Raw genomic sequence first — 17,780 nt, 5'->3', positions numbered from 1 at the left:
CAGAAGAGAGGGAGATGGAGACAGAGGTGGGGACACCCAAACATAAGACTTTCAATTTTTATTTTACAAAGTCCCCATATAAGGAATGAACTGAGAGGTTCATGGATGTGGACAGTGTGCTAAGGGAAATAATGAAAGTTCTTAAGTTTTACTCACCCAGGTATTTCTGTATCTGATAGAGTACCAAGATAGTAACTTCTTCTACTGCTTAAGGATATGGTTGCTCAAGATTTATTACAAAATCAAGGTAATTACTTAATATCAAAGGAACCATTTTGGCTCCAGGTAATCTAGAAAACTAGTCAATACTATGAGATAACAGTTATGCATTAGTCAAATAAGCCTAGGAAAAGTAACTGTGGTTTAAAAATTATATTGTAATTTGCAGTGCACATTTTGCAATGATGGTTTTCTCTACAGAAAAATATGCTGTAGAGTAAAAGAAGATGAAAAAAATCATAAGGATAATCTTTCACTTCTACATTATTGTGAGAAATTTGGGAAATCGGGAAAGGATGACCTCCCTTGACAGGCTGATAATGCTCTTCCTTGTCACAGACACATTTTATGAAAAATCCTTTTGCCAGGATCTTTTCTCCTGAGAAGCTGGGAAGCTTCAGCTTCTCCATGATATGCTGCTTTGGAATGTGATTTGGAGAATTGTTTACCCAGCATGTGAAATTGTTTTTACTTGATGACCAATGACAGCCACCTGTGTCGAGGCTGTGAGCAGTCACAAGACTTTCTTATAATTCCATTCCTTTATTTTCCAGCCTTCTGATGGATCCTTTCTATTCTTTTTTTGTATGGTTTTAGTATAACATTTTAATATTATATAATATCATAATATAATAAATCAGCCTTCTGAAACATGGAGTCAAGATTCTCATCTCTCCCCTCGTCCTGGGACCCTCAAACACAACCATACTTCCTAGTGCAGCCCAGAATGCTGTTGTGTTGGTCTTTGCAGCCAGAGCCCATTGCTGGCTCATCTTCAACTTGTTCACCAGAAACCCCAGGTCCTTTTCTGCAATTCTGTTTTCCAGCTGATCACCCCCAGTCCGTGCTGTGCCATGGGGCTGTGCCTCTCCGGGGCTGCACTTGGCATTTCCTTTTGTTGCTCCTCATGAGGCTTCTGTTGGCCCATTTCTCCAGCCCATCCAGGTCCCTCTGGCAGGTGGCACAACTGTCCACTGTGCTGGGCACTGCTCCCTGTTCAGCAGTGCTGCCACATTCTCTTCATAGAGAAAAGCAAGGGACAATTCTTCCCAAGAATATTTCTGGGATTCACATTCTCTGTGAATGTCAGAGAAAGAGAAAACACAATTCTTATCATGTGCTGTGTCTGTGTTGTGCCAGAGTGGAATGCAATACTGAGATTGTTTACCCAGAGTGAGGATGTTTAGTTCCCTTGGCCTGTCAGGGCCAAGAGAGTGTGTGTGTTGGACTGTCACAAGACAGTCATGAGAGAATCGATGAGTGCAGTTCTGAGCAGCTGTGAGCAAGAGTGAGTGCAAGGCAGATTCAGTTTAGTTGCAATGTATATAGCATAGTAGAATAAAGTAATTATTTAGTCTTCTGTTAATGGAGTCAGATACAACATTTTCTCTCCATCTCCCACGTTGGAGTTGCCCCTGTTTTGATACAGCACCATCTGCAAACTTGCTGAGTGTGTTCCCTGGCCATTTGTCCAGCTCATTAATGGAGATGTGAGACCCTATTGGCTCCAGAACCATCTCCTTGGGTGCATATTCAGCAGCTGGTTTCCAGATGAATTTCGTAGCCCTGATGCTCCCCTTCGAGTCCAGCAGGTCAGTCAGTCCCAACCCACTGCACAAGACTTTTCAGCATGGGGGGAAACCAGGTTGTTTCAGTGTGCTTTCCCCTTTACACATTCACATTTACTACTCTCCACTTCATGGTTTCCAGGATTAAGGTTTCCAGAAGCACCTCTTTTACTGAGTTGGCCTGCCTGCCATGAGTTTAAAATGTGCCAACTGTAGATAAAAAGAAGGCAAGTGTGTTTCTTAAATGAAAGTTAGTGGATATATTCCTTGGAACCAAACTTTTTGTTACCTTATTTAGATTTAAAACTGTATAGTCTGCACAACCCTTGATCAATAGTTTAAGCTGACCTCTGAGAATGCCTCCCATGGAGGAGCAGGGGGGGGAGATTTCCCAAAACCTGCAGTCAGTGTCCCAAGCACCTGTGCTTGCACAGCATACAGGAAGCTTTGAGCAGGCTGTATCTTGACTTGGGGCTCTTTGCTTCCTCATGGGAGCCATCATCACTTGGCACAGGATGGAAATGCCTGCAGGCTAACATCACTTCTGTGAAAGACACTGCAAAACCAGATCAGAGCCAAGGTGACACAACCATCTCCTCACTTGCAGGGTTGATCAGTGATTATCAACCATGCATGAGAACATCTAGAGATGTGAATAACTCCAGGCAATTCCATGTGGCCAGAAGGACACATTTCCCAGAATCCAAAAAAGAATGGAGTGAGATTCCTCTTGGGGCTGCACAGCAAGGGGGGCAGAAGGCAATGAACACAGACTGCAATAGGGGAAATTCTGACTAGATTAGGTGGAAAATACCCAGAATAAAGGCAGTGAGCATTCAATTCAAACTCTGGAAGAGGGTTCAGGGGAGTTGTGGGGTCTGCACCTTTGGGTGCATTCACAGCTAGACTGGACATAGCCCTGAGCAACCTAATCTACCTGAACTTGAAGGAGAAGGTTGGATTTGATTTACAGAGATCCCTTCAAACCTGAACAGCTCTGTGGGCCTATGAAATCTATGTTTGCATTAAAACTGCACCCAACACTGGGGTAGGAATGGAGCACAAACAAGAATGTAAGACACAGTGCTCATCTGTTAATATTTCTCACCCAAAGGGAAGGGAAAATACCCTATCATTGTATAAAAGATGGGGAGGCCAAATCCAGAACAAATGCATCAAAGTTGGGGCTACTACTTATATTCATCTGGTTCAGTAATAAAACTACTTACAGCAAGAAGTCACTTCTGGCACCACAGAAATGGAAGACTTGATATTAAATAATTACAACAAATCTAAATATAGTGGGAGGCAAATAAAGTACCAGAGAAGTTAAGAGCTCTGCAAGAGATATGAAGTGTGCCCATTATGAAGAGCTTTCTGAATTGAGTTTGTAATGGTATATTCATGTTAAAAGGAGTTCAGTATGTTTTTAGTGGGAAAAAATAGCTCTTGGTACAGATAAAAATAGATTGTCCTGGGATTTTCCTTTGCTAGAAATTAAAGTATCTCACAAAATTATTAATAGCTGTGTGTCTTCATGATGCCAGTGAATTTTTCTGTGGAAAGGTAATATGGTAGAAGGTTCTGATATTTCTTCTTCAACATTCTGACAAGAAAACAATGCCTTCTTCACTATTTATTGTTTTAGAAAGAAAGGGTATTGCTCAGCTGCTTCACCTCAGAGGTGTCTGATGGCACTTTCCACAATCAGCACTGACAGTTCAAGGATGAAAGGTATGGTGTACATTCTTGTTACTCAAGGGTTAAAGAAGGTCCCATAAATAAATTATGGATGCATTTTTAGAGCACTTTGCTAAGAACAAGAATGGCAGAAAATATCACAAGGCTGTCAAATCAGATTAAAGCCCATGTGCTCTGAGTAATCTGTGGGGAAAACTAACAAACTGTATGTTTGTCATGTATTAAAGATATTTTCTTAAAAAGCTGATTGGCTGAATGAACATAGAAATCCATCCTTGCTTTTTCCTATCTCTCATGGTTTGTCTCTTATGCTTAGTTTTAAGTATAACTTACAGAATAAGTGCAGCCAGCAACATATCCCAGGTGAGCAGAGGCTCCATCAAGAATAAAGCTGTAGAATTGAGCATACATGTTAATGCCTGTGTATGGATAAAAATCCATAGTATGTCTATAAATTTTCTCAGTAAGGTTTTCTAAACCTAGGCACTTGGGTGTCTTGAAAGTGTAAACTTAAAACTTCTGCTGTTTCACAGCACATAAGCAGAAGGTTTGTTTTTCAATTGCTCATACCAGATTTGGAGGAATTTACATAAATCCCTCAGAAGGACAGAGTTACTGCTGCAGCAGTTTGTCAGCTGTTAATCCATTATCCCAAAGATCTAGAAAATGAATCAGGTAACAGAACAGAATCTTATCAAGTAATTGTGCCTAGAGAGGTGCAAGGGTCCTGGTAGAAAGGGAAAACAGTAGATTTGAATTTCCAGAACTGTCTCTACTGGTTTTTATCCTGGCTGCATATTCTGGGTGCCACTGGACTGCCTGTTGGACTAATACCCTGGCACATCCCCCTGCATCCTCTGTGTCCATTCTCCAGAGCCTGTGGACCAAAAGGATCAATAGTAAGGTGTGGTCAGGCTTTTGTTTGGGAAATGGAGTGCTGAAGTGAGTGTCAGTCTGCCTAAGCCCAGCTGTGTCCATGGGAACTACAGGCATAGCAACTTGTCTATCACTTCAACCACCCAAGGAAAAATTAATTTTCCTGCCTCAGTTTCAGGGATAGGAGACCTTCATTTGGCTGTAAAACAATCTTCCAATATCATCATTCTATTGCACTCAGTTGGACTCAGAGGCAAGTCAAAGTAATCAAAAGACTTCAATTTGATAGATGGAAAATACCAGCAGAAAAAGGACAAAAGAAATAACTGAAACCCTCTCACTGTGTGACACCTTATGAGATGGTCTCTTGTAGATATATAACATGTTAAATACCTGAGGGAGAATCTAAGGAGGTAATCAAATGCCTTGTAATTAGAGCATGTTAGACCAAGAGTAAGAATAGGCAGCTCAAGTCGACATTGAATTATCTCTCTTTTGGACTACACTGGAGATGTTTGTGAGATTTGGACCAGACCCCAAAGATCATTCATGGCCTTTTCCTCCTAGCAATGTCTGGATTGGCATTTTTCTCCAGCTGGCTGATGGCAGTCCAGGATACTGGTTATAAGTGAAAGTTCAAGCACAGTAGCAAAAGTCCAAGTAGCAAAAACTCAGGAAATTTTATAATCAAGGTAATACAATTCTGAGTCTTATCTGGAAGATATTTGAATCCCAGGGCTGTGTCACAGGATGGGGTTTTTAATTTGTTTGTTTGTATGTTGGTTTTAAAATATTTTATTTATTATAGGTATTTTTAATATAATCTGAGTATTCAGTATGATCTTCCATTGTTCACAGCTCCAAAACCCAGTATCTCCTCATGTAGTTTGTGAAGAAGATCCATAGTTTATAAAATTTAAGGCATTCTCTACAGCTGTACATTTTCTGCATAAATACTTTTTGCATTGTACATATGCTATAAATTCTGTGCTGTGACTTAGTACAATGAAACTATTTTATAAAACACTGTGAAGGTAGAGACTTCTGGAAAAGCAAAACTAATCTATCAAAAGGAGATACACATACAGATTAACCATGGGTATTTTAAAGCCCCCCCAAAGGATTAATGAACATTTCTCTCTGAATTCCCATTCTATTCAATGGGATAAGGATTTCTCCCAGTCCCAGAAGTGTCTATGATTTGTAAACAAATGTTTATAAACATTTGTAGGATTGAGCTGTGTTTATCACCCAAAGAACATATTGCACCTGGAGTCACCCACTGTGGAAAATACCACTCAGTGCCCACTGGATTCCTGATTCACTGCAGTTAATTTTAAAGCTCAGTAAAGCCTGTGGAACAAAATTATGTTATAAAATCTTAACTACAAATGTTACCACACATATAACTAGATGTCTAAAATGTCAAAAATAAGGGAACTAATGTAGACAGGGGAAAGAATTGATAGATTTTAAATAAATAAAACAGTCACCAGCAAATGACAATCTGAAAATAGACAGGACAATGACAAAGAGTAATTCATTATTTTTTAACAAAATGGAAAAAAACCACTGTAAGTGACAGATTTGATCACTTTAGTTGACAGTTCTCAGGATATTTAAGATAAATTCAAATCACAGAAATGGATTCTGAAATTAATTTCAAGGACAGTCCTTTTAGAAATAAATAAGCATTCTCAATCTCATAATAATTGCTTGACTCCAGGAAAAAAAAAAGGAAAAATACATTGACAATGCAGCCAATTTCATTTAGAGTAGATGGGATAAATTCATTATGCCCAATGTGTTGAATGCTTTGTGGAAAGGAATACTGTGAATATTGTAAGGACAAAAGGTGCAAGTGCAAAAGAGCTGTCACTTTACAAAAAAAAAAAAAAAAAATCAGAAAAGGAAATTGCCTGGCAGAGGGGTACAGGTGCTCATGCTGATGGAAAGGACATGAACTCCAAGGATATTCAGTTTGAAGCCAGCAGGTTCAGATCTGCCTCATCGTTCATGTTTAAGATGGAAAGCTCCTAAACCAGGGAGCAGCACTCAGCTCCCCCATCCTGCATGAGGCTGCACTGATGGCAGTTTATTCTGCTTAATGTGCTTCCTGGAGGACAGGTTACACATTAGGAGGAGCATCTGCCTGTTCCAGGAGAAGTGGCGCTGCAGGAGCTTCTGCATTCCCAGTTTGGTTGCATAACTCTGCTGGTATCACTGTAGCACCCTAACTAGGCCACCAAAACTCCAAGGGCTTGTTTGTGCACCATATTATGCAATTTCACACAGTGACACCCAAATTCAACCTAAATGATTCTCTCTGTTCAAAGCAGCCAAGCTGTGCCAGTGCATCGTGCCGCTTTATGTGTTTTTAATCTTTTACAGGCTTATTGAAAGCCAGCTGGGCATTCCTACATGGTACAACACTGAGCAGTACTGTAATTAACCTGGCATTATCCAGGCATGTTTTGCTACCTAGACCAGTTTCTAGAAATTATCACGGTAAACACTACAGAAAAAAATTGCCAATATTTGCTTGTCATAGTGGCAGTTGCTCATAGCATCTCTGCTGGGAGAAATGTATCAGTCTGGGCATGAAATGAATTGCTGAATTTCCTTTCTCAAAGTTCAAAATAGTTCAGATTTTGGATTTTGATACAGAAGAGCAAGGAGTTGCAGGTTTCTACTGAAATGTCACTCTTCATTCCTATTCTCACTTGCGTCTGAGTTTTTTTTAATCAATTGCAGCTATTCAGACTTTTCCAGTTGAAAATATTCTTCATGAGCAATTCTACTTCCTACCCAAGGAACATTCTCAAGGAAAAATATATTAATGGAAGCATTGCTACTACTGAAAAGGAAAGATTTTCCCTAGAAAAACAACAACAAACAAACCACAAAAAAATTCAGTAGGCAAATTTAGGCTCTCTGCTATTAAAAATATCAAATGGAGGGTTAAATATAAATACAGAACTTCTAAGAATAAGGAAAGATGTAGCAGCTGCCCTTAAGAGTTTATAATTTAATTTCTGCTGGTAACAACAGAGAGTTAGGGTGCCTGGGGAGCAGAAAAAGAGGAGTACACAGACCAACCTGTGTGCTGAACCCAGGCCACAACGTGGTTTGCCTCTTGGCTTTGCATGCCCAGATACAATCACTTGTTAACCACCTAAAGCCAGTTAAAAGATTAGCCATGCCACAAGGACTGATGCTGTGAGATGGATCAGAGAAATGTGGCTCAGGGCTTAAATCAGCCTGGTGATTTGGATGACCACAGCCCGCACACAACCCAAACCCCTGACAGTCCTTGCCAGCTCTGCCTTGGGAACAGAGAAATCCCCTCCCCAGCCCAAATCTGGTGATGGGATTAACAGAAGCACAGGCACAGGGAGCACTGGTGTGGTCCTGAGGTGGAATCAGTCTGATTCCTGCTCTCCTGTGAGGAAGGCAATGCATTGGGTAGTCTAAACCCATATGAGGGAGTTTTATTTTTGACTGAGGGATCATGCCAGTGTCTCACAGAGATTCCTTCCTTAAGCAACGTGGAGCACGTCCCTGGTGGTGTGGTACTGCAAAGACAGCACTGACATTAAACAACTCATTTTCATAGAGAGCAAATACAGGGTGTCAAGAGAGTTAACAGAGGTTACTTTCATACTAATCAGTTAAGTGGGCCCGACACAAACCTTTAACTTGGAGTTCCTCTGGCATGAAGGAGCCCATATTCACAGCTAATTTCCCTCAGCCTGCTGAGCAGGGTGACCACATGCAAAACCCTTATTGGAACCAGTTTCTGGTCCACAAGTCATGCCCAGAAACTGGAAAATGTGCATTAGCTTAGGACAGAAGCACACCTGTAAGCTGAGCAGAGGCTGGGCAAGGTGACTACAGGGGCTCCTCCCAGCATTAAGCTTTCTGTGATTTAATGGCTATTGTCAGTGTGGATCAGCAAGTTTCAGTGCTCAAAGTGTTCCTGGGTTCAGCCATGTGCTTGTGCCCATATAGTCCTTCCTGGGGACAGACAGGACTGCCCTGGTGAGCACCCAGACACCCCAGCCTGGAGTCACAGACCATGCAGGGGAGCACGGCCAGTGACTCTTGTTATTTTCTGTCTCAGTGGTCTGGAAAACAAAGGCCCAGTAAGGTGGGAGAACTCCTAACAGTGCAAAATCCAAGAACAAGAAAACACAAAATGACCTGGAGTGACTGAAACAGCAAAACCAGCAAGATGCACTTGTGGAAATGAAGAGGAAAAGATGGGGACGTCAGGTTATCATGATGAAGGCAAGGATGATGTGTGGAAGGAAAATTCAATTAAAGTCTTTTGACACTGTAAATGTAAACTGGTGAGCACTGATTGCAAATACAAATCCAAACACTTCTCATGCTCTTTAGGAATTCGTAAAATAGCTTTGCCATAAACAATTTTTGAGTTGTTTTCCAGTACAAAAGATTAATTTTTTCTCAAATTTTCAATGCAAAATTAAAAAGCAACTCATAAATAAATACACACAGTAACTCTGAGCATTTAGACAATGCTTATTTTCCTAAATTCTAGCCACAAGTCATATATATTCTTCCTGTCTTAAATTTCCAAGCAGCCATTTTTGAGAGTTTAGACTTTTAAAAATGTAAATGTCTACAGCCTCCTGCACACCTCCCTTCTCTCATGTTCTCTTTGTGTAAGCAAATAAAGCAGCAAGGTAATTGGAAGTTGCCACAGCCACTCAGTTTCCATCTGTTAAATACTGGAGCATTTTTAAAGAAGGTGGCAGTGGCTTTATACTAAATTGATCCCCAATGGTTCAAGAGTGAGATTTCAACAAAATGTTCTAACAGAAAGATTTAAATATTTGAAGTTATTTTTCCCTCTTCTATCTTCCCCACTGTCAGATGTTTGGTACTCAGAGTTATTTTAGAAGGCCCAAAGCTGGTGAAACTGTAGCCAAGTGACTGTTTTGGACATATGCCAGTTATATCCTTCTCTTTGGTCTTCAAGATATGAAAGAATTGTATATGACACTTCAGAGTGTCCTTTTCTTCAGGAATCTGCTTGGCTTTCAGCACCTGCTGACTTTTGGAACCATTTTATTTTTTTTAAGATGCTGTCACATCAGCTGTTTACACTGAAATAATTTCAATAAAAGGTATTATTTAAAAAATGGGCAGAGACACCTCCCTTGTTCTTATTGAGTCATTGACAGATCTCTAGGCACTCTGAATGGCTACCAAAATGTGAGGTGATATTAAGAACACAAGAAAAAACAATTTCTTTCAATTTTTTCAATACATTTTTTTTCCCCAAGAAAGAAAACTTAAACAAATGTAAATAAGGTCAAACTACCTTTGTATGCATTTTCAAGAAATAAAAATAAATGTTAAATTGTTTTGATCTGAACAATATAAAGTTGTATCTCTAACCTGAGGCAAAGCAGATAAATTTTAAGTCATTATCCACCCAGTCCTCTCTCTGTATACATCCAGAGACATATTTTTTTATGAAAGAGCCAATGCTTCTCCTTTAGAGACATCAATAGTCAAAGAATTTTACAGATTCTTCAACACTCAATTTATTCCTTTTCACTTGTCCTTTCTGAAATCCACCCCATTGAGTGAAATGGTTTATTTTTTTAATCTAAATGATGAGGATTGCAGAGTAGTGCCTCAAATTTGGAGTAAACAACAGGAAGAAGTAATAAATTGTACATTACAACAAGTCACCCTTGAATGGAAAGGCTGCAGTTGACCCAAGGCCCTAAGCTGGCAGCTCTTTTTATTATGGTGAAGATCATACCCAAAACTTGTCCAAGATTCCTGTGAGAATTGAACAGGTTCCTGAATTTTTGTGTTGAGCATTATGTCCCCAGATTTTACGGTCTCTGAAGAACCTTCACTGTTCCAGACCGCTCTTGTAAGAGGTACCAAAAGGTTTTTAATGGAAATAATTTCTTTTACTCAAATTGCACTGTCCTTTCTCTCAACATTTGTGTGCTTATGTGGTACAGTTTTGGAAAGGAATGGTAATTGAATCTTGGTTTTGGAGAAAAAAAGTAATGAAAATTCAGACATTTACATATTTATACAGATTTCTGTATCCCTGTGTTATCGAGTAAAAGTTTCTAAAGCCTTCAAAACCATTAGTGATGTAATGTCAAGATATATTTAAATCTTTTGAATCCCTGCAGAATTTATATTAATTCTGGTGTTCCCATCTCATTGAGCACAGTTTGCTGTATTTCTCTGGCTGTACAAACAGTACATTCAATATAAGTGCAGTGCAGGATGTCTTCCCATACAGGATGAGGAGTGATCAAGAGGGACCAGGTGGGTTGAAAAGGTAATTATTGCCCTATACATGTTAAAAGCATCCTGTGTCTAAAAAAGTGTATTGTGGTCTCTCTGTATACTCTCTATGAAAATGATTAAACAAGATCATTCTACCTAGATTAATTAACCACCACCAGAAAGCTGCCATTTTGAATTAATTACAGAGCCATGACCTGAAAGTGACAGACTCTAAAACTATTTTAGTCTTCTACAATGCTGGAAGGAAAAGAACTGAAAAGTCCAGGTTATTTGCTGAATTTATTTTGCTTGTGTCTTGGTGAATTACCAACATAAAGTAGCTATCAGACATAAAAATTGTGATTGGGCATTGTCCCATGCATAAGGGTTGCCTGCATGTGCTTCAGAGTATAAAAACCTGCAATAAAACCCAAGCATGCCACACTACCAGCCATTAATCTGAATAAGTGAGCAGATTATAGCAAAATTTGCTGACTGATTTCTAGGCTTTTGATGCAGTGACAATGACAGGGAGAGTGAAAGAATTATGATGTCCATGCAGTAGAACAGGCACATTTACCTGTGGCATTCATTCAGAGAGAATCCAATTAGCAAAAGTGCTAAACCTTCAGAATGCTTTTACCACTTGAAGTAGGGAAATTAAAAAAGATCACGAGAGACAACTAGCCATGGAAAAAAAATCCTCTGCAGAGGTCTTAAAACCTTTGGTTCTATCTAGGGCTTCTCTTATAATTTTTAAAATCTCCTTCCCTCCCATATAATTGGAGTTTGTGGAAATGATGGAGTTTACTCTCCATTATGTTACAGCAGTTCTTGTGTGCACTGGAGCATATTCTGAGACCAATGTTGTGGTCTTCAAAAACTGTTTCCTTTCCTTGTTTATCTGGGATAACAGACTTTCCGATTCCACATCTTCTCTTTCTAAAACAGATGATTTCTTTTTTTCTCTGTGTTGGACCATCCCATACTGCCAAATAGTGTGGGGTTGATTCCACAGTTCTTGAATTCATTTGTGCTCTGTATTTGTTCCCAGTGAGCTTTACACAATGCTGATCATAAAGGCAGCACATAATAGGTTAATAATACTAGTAATAATAGTAGAATGACATATTAAAAGTATAAAGTTTTATTTTCTTTTTCAGGAACTGTGAAAACCACCTTCCACGCTTTATTTTTGTCTTAAAGTCTTAATCCATAATTATGGAGAACTGAGGTACCAATGCCAGAGTAACAAGATTAATACCTTTTTGACAGAATTTAATAATATGGTTTTATATTTAATTTTGTTAATAAAATATCTCGCAGTAGGAAACTTTTTTTTACTTACCTAAACATTATTGCTTTAAAACAATTTAAATCATATTTCCTGGTGCAAAGAACTTATTATGAAGGCTTGTTGGGAACAAGTTTTTATGGGCTTGTACAGGGATTAGCTTCAACTTAATTTGGATATTCAACCAATTTTGACAAGTACAGTCCACCATGGGCTAATAATGCAGTCCTTAATTAATTTATCCTACCTTAAATGCTCTGAGGCCTTTAAATCATGTTGTATATGTCTTCTAGATAACAAAACTCATGTTGATTTTGGTTTTTATGTCTGGAGAAAATATCCAGCCATCAGTGCTGCTGATAGTGTTTTTGCCTAAGTGAGATGAAGGCTGTTACATAATGTATTAGCAGAGGAAGTTGCTCTCACCAGCAGAAATTCAACCTGCAGTACCAAGCTTTCTGCACAGCACGTGGGGTAGCAGAAAGCCCTGCCTCTCTGCTGTGCACCCACAGTAAAAGCCTCCTGTTGAAAACCACATTTCCAAGCAGCAAATCTCCCTATTTGTGCTGAGGTGCTGCTCAGAATGGCCCCAGGGATGCAGATATTTGCCACCACCATGCAAAGACAAGCCTGTCACACAATGAAGCCAGGGTCCTTCCCTGGTCCCAAGGTCTGGGACATTGGCACAACCCCTGGTGCATGGGGGAGGTAAGTGGGGCCCATTTTTGTGATCCTCCAGAGGGGAATAGTCTGAGAAAAAAGTCCAAAGTGCCTGGCTCTCGGGAAGATGTGTGGCCACCATTGAGCAGCTGAGATCTGCACCTCTATTTGATCTAAATATTCTGTGTGTAGTTGACAAGGGACAGCTTGAAGAGTCTTCTGAGGGCTGTGGGTTTGGAGGGCCAAGGGGTCTCCAGTCTCACTGTTAATTATCTGTATACATCAGTGGCAGATGCAATCAGCTGCAAACCAAATCCTCAAATGTAACTGGAGATCTCCAAACATCTCATGTAATCACAGGGGTTTTCTTTCTTGTACCTCCAAATTAAAATATTTCTTGCTACAGGAAGAAATAGTGTAGGTATACAATACTCTGAAAGAAACACCATAATTTCCACCAGAATGGAAAGAAAAAACACTAAACTTGCAAACCTCAGTGCTGCTTATCTGGAAAAAATACCATGTTTTTTTTCAGAGCTATATGTTTCTCCTCCTCACAGCTGAGTGTCCCTAATCCTTTACGGTATCATGACATGGCATTCCACTTGGTAAGCTTCCACCTTGTGTGGGAAAAAAAATGCCCATGCCCACCAGGAGTTTGTGTGGAGAAAAGGATGGCTCCAGACATGAGGAAAGAGCAAAAGGCAACACCTGAGGAGGCTTCACAGACCAGGGAATCTTTTGGTTGTACATCCAACAGGTGGCCCTACAAGTGACTGTGTCCTTGTGCAAGAATAAAAGTGTGGATCCAGTCAATTCAAACCCATCCACCTGCAGAATCCAAGACCATCTCCACTACAAGATTCAACTGCAAAACTAGAGACCCAAGGATACAAAACTAACACATCACTGTAAAGACTGTGATGAAAGAGGAAAAAAATCTTTTTTTCAGTTCAGGGGTGTGTGTAGCTGTGTGAATATACGCACAGAGTCATAAAAAGAAAGGTGGAGTATGTTTAAAAGCGAGTCAGGACTTTTTCCTTCAGTATTACAAGTGATGTGGAAAATATCCCTTGCAGCTACTGTGGGATAAATTGCAGCATGATTGCAGATATGGATCAGATAAACACAGAAAGCTGATGAGAGTTTAAACAAACTTGGTCCACCTTTTCCTCTGACTTTACCTCCGTTGGCTGGTTCCTTCTTCTAAATCATAATGGTGTAATTGAAGGGAAAAATTTCTCTCGTCAGAAAGTATATAAACACATTTGTCCAGAAAATTCATGGCAGTAGGCTTGAGCAGGAGCTTTTTTGCCTACACTAAAAGGAAAAAAAAGAAGAGTTCCATAGGATCATTTAGATAGGACAAGACCTTTAAGAACATCAAACCCAATCATGAAATCCATACAATTCTTAAATTTTGTATTGGATAAGTAAATAAGAGAAACTATTTATCTTTACTGACAAAACATGACTTGATGGACGCAGAGAATGTTCAAGGCAAATAAAATGAATTTTTTTTCACTTACCAGGTTACACTGTAGAGCTTGCTGCTGTGGGATTTTCTGGATGCAATACAAAGCAGACGAAACAAAGGCCATAAACCAAGTCCATCAAACTCTGAGAAACAGCTGAATCCTCTGTCCCAGGAGTCCTCTGACCTGCAGACTGGCAGAGCCAGGAGTGCACAGCTCAGGAGTAGGCACTGCTCTTCTCATTTGCTTTTTGCTGGCACCTACAACCAGCTAATGACACCAGCACACTGCTGGGCACAAGAGACATTTTCTTTAACCCAGCAGAATGATTTTTGTGTTCTTCTTCAGTTCACTTCTCACTGTACTGCAATTTTTCTTCTGGCAGAAAGGATACAGACTGTCTTTTGGCAGTACTGGAGTCTTTTAGCTGTCAGGGAGGGATTCTCTGCCCACAAGTGTAAAACAACCTTGCCATACCTGAAATTATCCTTCATGTGTTTTTAGTAGGTCATGGGTGCTCTTAGTGACACTGAGAATTTTTGATGAGCACCTGCAGCTTCATACTAATAGACCATAAAAAATGGTGTTGTGGAATTAAGCTATTTACAAAAACAAAATGGAAAGCACAATGCAGGAAAAGAAGAACATGTCATTTTAGCTGTCTAGAGAACTAGACCCTGTGTGTATGTCTGTGATTTTCTGAGGGATTTAAATCTTAATATCAGCAACACAGTAATGTTTTTATTAAAACCATACTCAGGCATTTCCCAAATCCTGTATATAATTTTAATTACAGTCACTTCTATGTAAGCCCTCCATTGTATTTTAACATCTTTGCTTCTTGGCTTAGTACTGAGTAGCATGAAGGTCAGTGCTTAATGCAGGCTTGCAGTAAATTGCACTTCTCCAACAGCACTTTCAATGTACCTTTATCAAAAAACTTCCAGGAAAAGTGCCATTCCTGCTACTGACAGATTTCATATGCTAGTTGGTCTCTGTCTCACTACATCCCATTCACTGTTAGAATTCATAAAATGGCTCAATTAGAAGAGAATTTGAGAGATGTTGCTGCAGGAGATTTGTGAGGAGAGATGCCAGCAGATAAATGTGAGTCATTTTCCAGCTCAGGAGGCTTCAGCTGTGATTGCACAGACTGATTCTACTTAATTCATTTCTTTCTTTCCATGTATGTGAGCAAGACAGCAGGTGAAGAGTAAAATACAAAAACTGGAGCAAAAATGGATTATTAAAGTGAATCAAAGTAACAACTGGCTGGGCAAGTACACAGGTACATTATCTATGATTCATGAGCCTGTATGTTTTTTAAAATGCCATTAGCCATGTGATGACTATATGAAGATGATAGTAAATGCCCAAAGTTTCCTCAATTTCATAAGTTTAAGTCTCTGAATTCACACAGCTCTCTGGGGTTCTGAATGCTGCACTCTCGAGCCCCTGCCCAGCCTGAATGACTCTAGGATTGGTGTCTCCTGTTTTAAAAATATTCTTTGTCTCTCTTGGGAATAAAAAAAAAAAAAAAGCAGTAGAAAAGAACTTTGAAGAAGGCTCCCACAATAAACACTGAATGTGGACACTAGAATTGAAGAATTCCCAGATAGATCAGAATCTTGAATATATTAATCAAGAGTGCATTCAATTGAGGTGATAAAAAGAATTCACTGTCATCTGGCACGTGGGGAAGTAACTTGGTGAAGAATGATGCTCAGATCTAGTTTTCATCAAGTCAACGTGGGGGCAACAACAACAACAACCAAGCAGAGCCTGCCCATCTGCTGCCCAGTGTTTGGCACAGGGATGAGAGGTCACCTGCTCCAGGTGAGCAGTGTAAACCCCTTTTTAGAGATGGACTGTGAAAACCCATTGTTCATTTCCCAACAGTTCAAGGTGTGAACTGCTTTAGTTGTCCTGGCAGAGCAATTTCCTTCCAGCAGAGAGTGTCCTGCAGGAATTCCCCAGCTGAGGGATGGATTTGCAGTCAAATGCTTTAACATAGCTAGGAAGAAATTAAAGAAATTCAGATGTAGATGACGTGGCTTAGAAAACAAAGCTGACAATATGCAGCCTTAACTGAACTCACACTCCTGAGTTGTGAGGTTTGGTCTCTAGGTGAGCACTAGAAAATGGATATCTTAAAATGTAGAATGAGTCTTATAGGGAGAAGAATGAGAAAATATTCTAAATTTTCAGAAAGTGACAGGAATTTCTGATGAAAATCAAACTGTATTCTTCCATTGACTTGAATAGGCCTTGATATTTCACCCTCAGATTGTAAAGAATTGGTTTGGGAGAAAAATGTCAATAAGATATTAAAGAGTGTTTGAAGTTAAAACTTTCTTGATAAAAGGAGTGGAATCCACAAAATTCTTACTTTCACAAAAACCTGATGTTTTATTTGTTTCCAGCTTAAATTCCGTTTAACATCACTATTTAAGAATTGAATATCTTCTGGATAGAAATTTCGTTTTTAAAATGTAAAGATAGGCACGTAATACGGTTAAAATTATGTAAGCTGGAGCCTGAATTTGCAGTAATTTAGCTAATCTGTAGTAACTGCCTGTGGGGAGACTTGTACATGGTTATAAATATGTGGTAATTTGAGGTTGCCTATCCCTCTTCTGAATTCCCCCTCTTGGAAGTAAATGATCTTACATTTACTGATGGGTGAGAAGGTGCACAGTTATTACTAAGTAGCCAAACACTTGTGGCAGCTTGTTTGCACGTCTTTGAGATCAGCTAATTACAGTAGGGAAAAAAAAAAAAAGAAGTTATTAGAGCCATAACAAAGCAATTGAAATTATCAAAAGAAAAATGGTTTTATTTATTGAAATTTAATCTTTTATAAATTTCTAGCCATGTAGATGTCCGAGATTTTTTTTACCATTCTTTCTAATTCACAGGTATTATTCAAAATTTCAATACTTGTAATCTAGAAAACCTAGTGCTACTCCAGAGTAAATAATCCTTTTTATTCTTCTCTTTCTCATAGGTGACTGAAGTGAGACTTTATTTTTTGTTTAGACTGTAAAATCTTTTACATGACTGTGGACTCAAAGAATAACTTTATCTTCTATTTATCTTTCTGATCTGAAACCATTTACCCCTTTGCAGAAGAGGTGGAGGTCTACTATACCATGATAAAGAGTAGCAGACTCTATTTGCAAGACATGAATGTCATCATTGGTGAAGAATTAGGTTTATTTGTCTGTTGAGCAGCCCTCATCTAAAGAAGTGTTCAGGATTTCAGGTGCGAAAATGAACCAGTACCAAAGCACAACATCCCTCCTGGAACCTCGTAGGATCTGTGTTCAAAACAAGCAGGTACTCCTTACTGTGGATCCCATAGGACCAAAATTTTACATGGATTCCACAGGAGACCTGGAAATGACTGTGCTGCCTTGCAAACTTGGATCTCCAATGTCTCCAGCCTCATTCCTCTCCCTTTCAGTAGATCTAACCCTAAGAGACAGGAGAAAAATGAAAAACAGATAAAGAAAGTTTGAGAATTCATCTGAATTGAAAAATTCTGAATTTAGCTTTTGCAATGAAACACCAAAGATTATACAATTTATTTTCACAACAGCCGTTCTGTACTCTCTCTCCAGTAACAAAAACTGTTGACTAACTTCACCGGAAATCTCCTCTAATTAAAAGTGGCCGCAGAGTTAGCCTTTCATA

At 39.3% G+C, this 17,780-nt stretch overlaps 1 long non-coding RNA gene across 1 annotated transcript; it reads right to left on the bottom strand.

Annotated features, from left to right (window-relative positions):
* Nucleotides 1-902: 902 nt before the first annotated feature.
* LOC135286930 (uncharacterized) lies at nt 903-14,241 on the bottom strand. The gene is made up of 4 exons (XR_010350908.1): nt 14,139-14,241; nt 13,794-13,929; nt 3,822-3,879; nt 903-1,296 (listed from the first exon to the last, which is right to left on the bottom strand). It is a non-coding gene; the product is annotated as an uncharacterized LOC135286930 (long non-coding RNA).
* Nucleotides 14,242-17,780: the final 3,539 nt, after the last annotated feature.

Source organism: Passer domesticus, chromosome 1, assembly GCF_036417665.1.
Source record: "Passer domesticus isolate bPasDom1 chromosome 1, bPasDom1.hap1, whole genome shotgun sequence".
Classification (NCBI taxonomy): domain Eukaryota; kingdom Metazoa; phylum Chordata; class Aves; order Passeriformes; family Passeridae; genus Passer; species Passer domesticus.
This window is presented reverse-complemented; position numbering and strand designations above follow the sequence as displayed.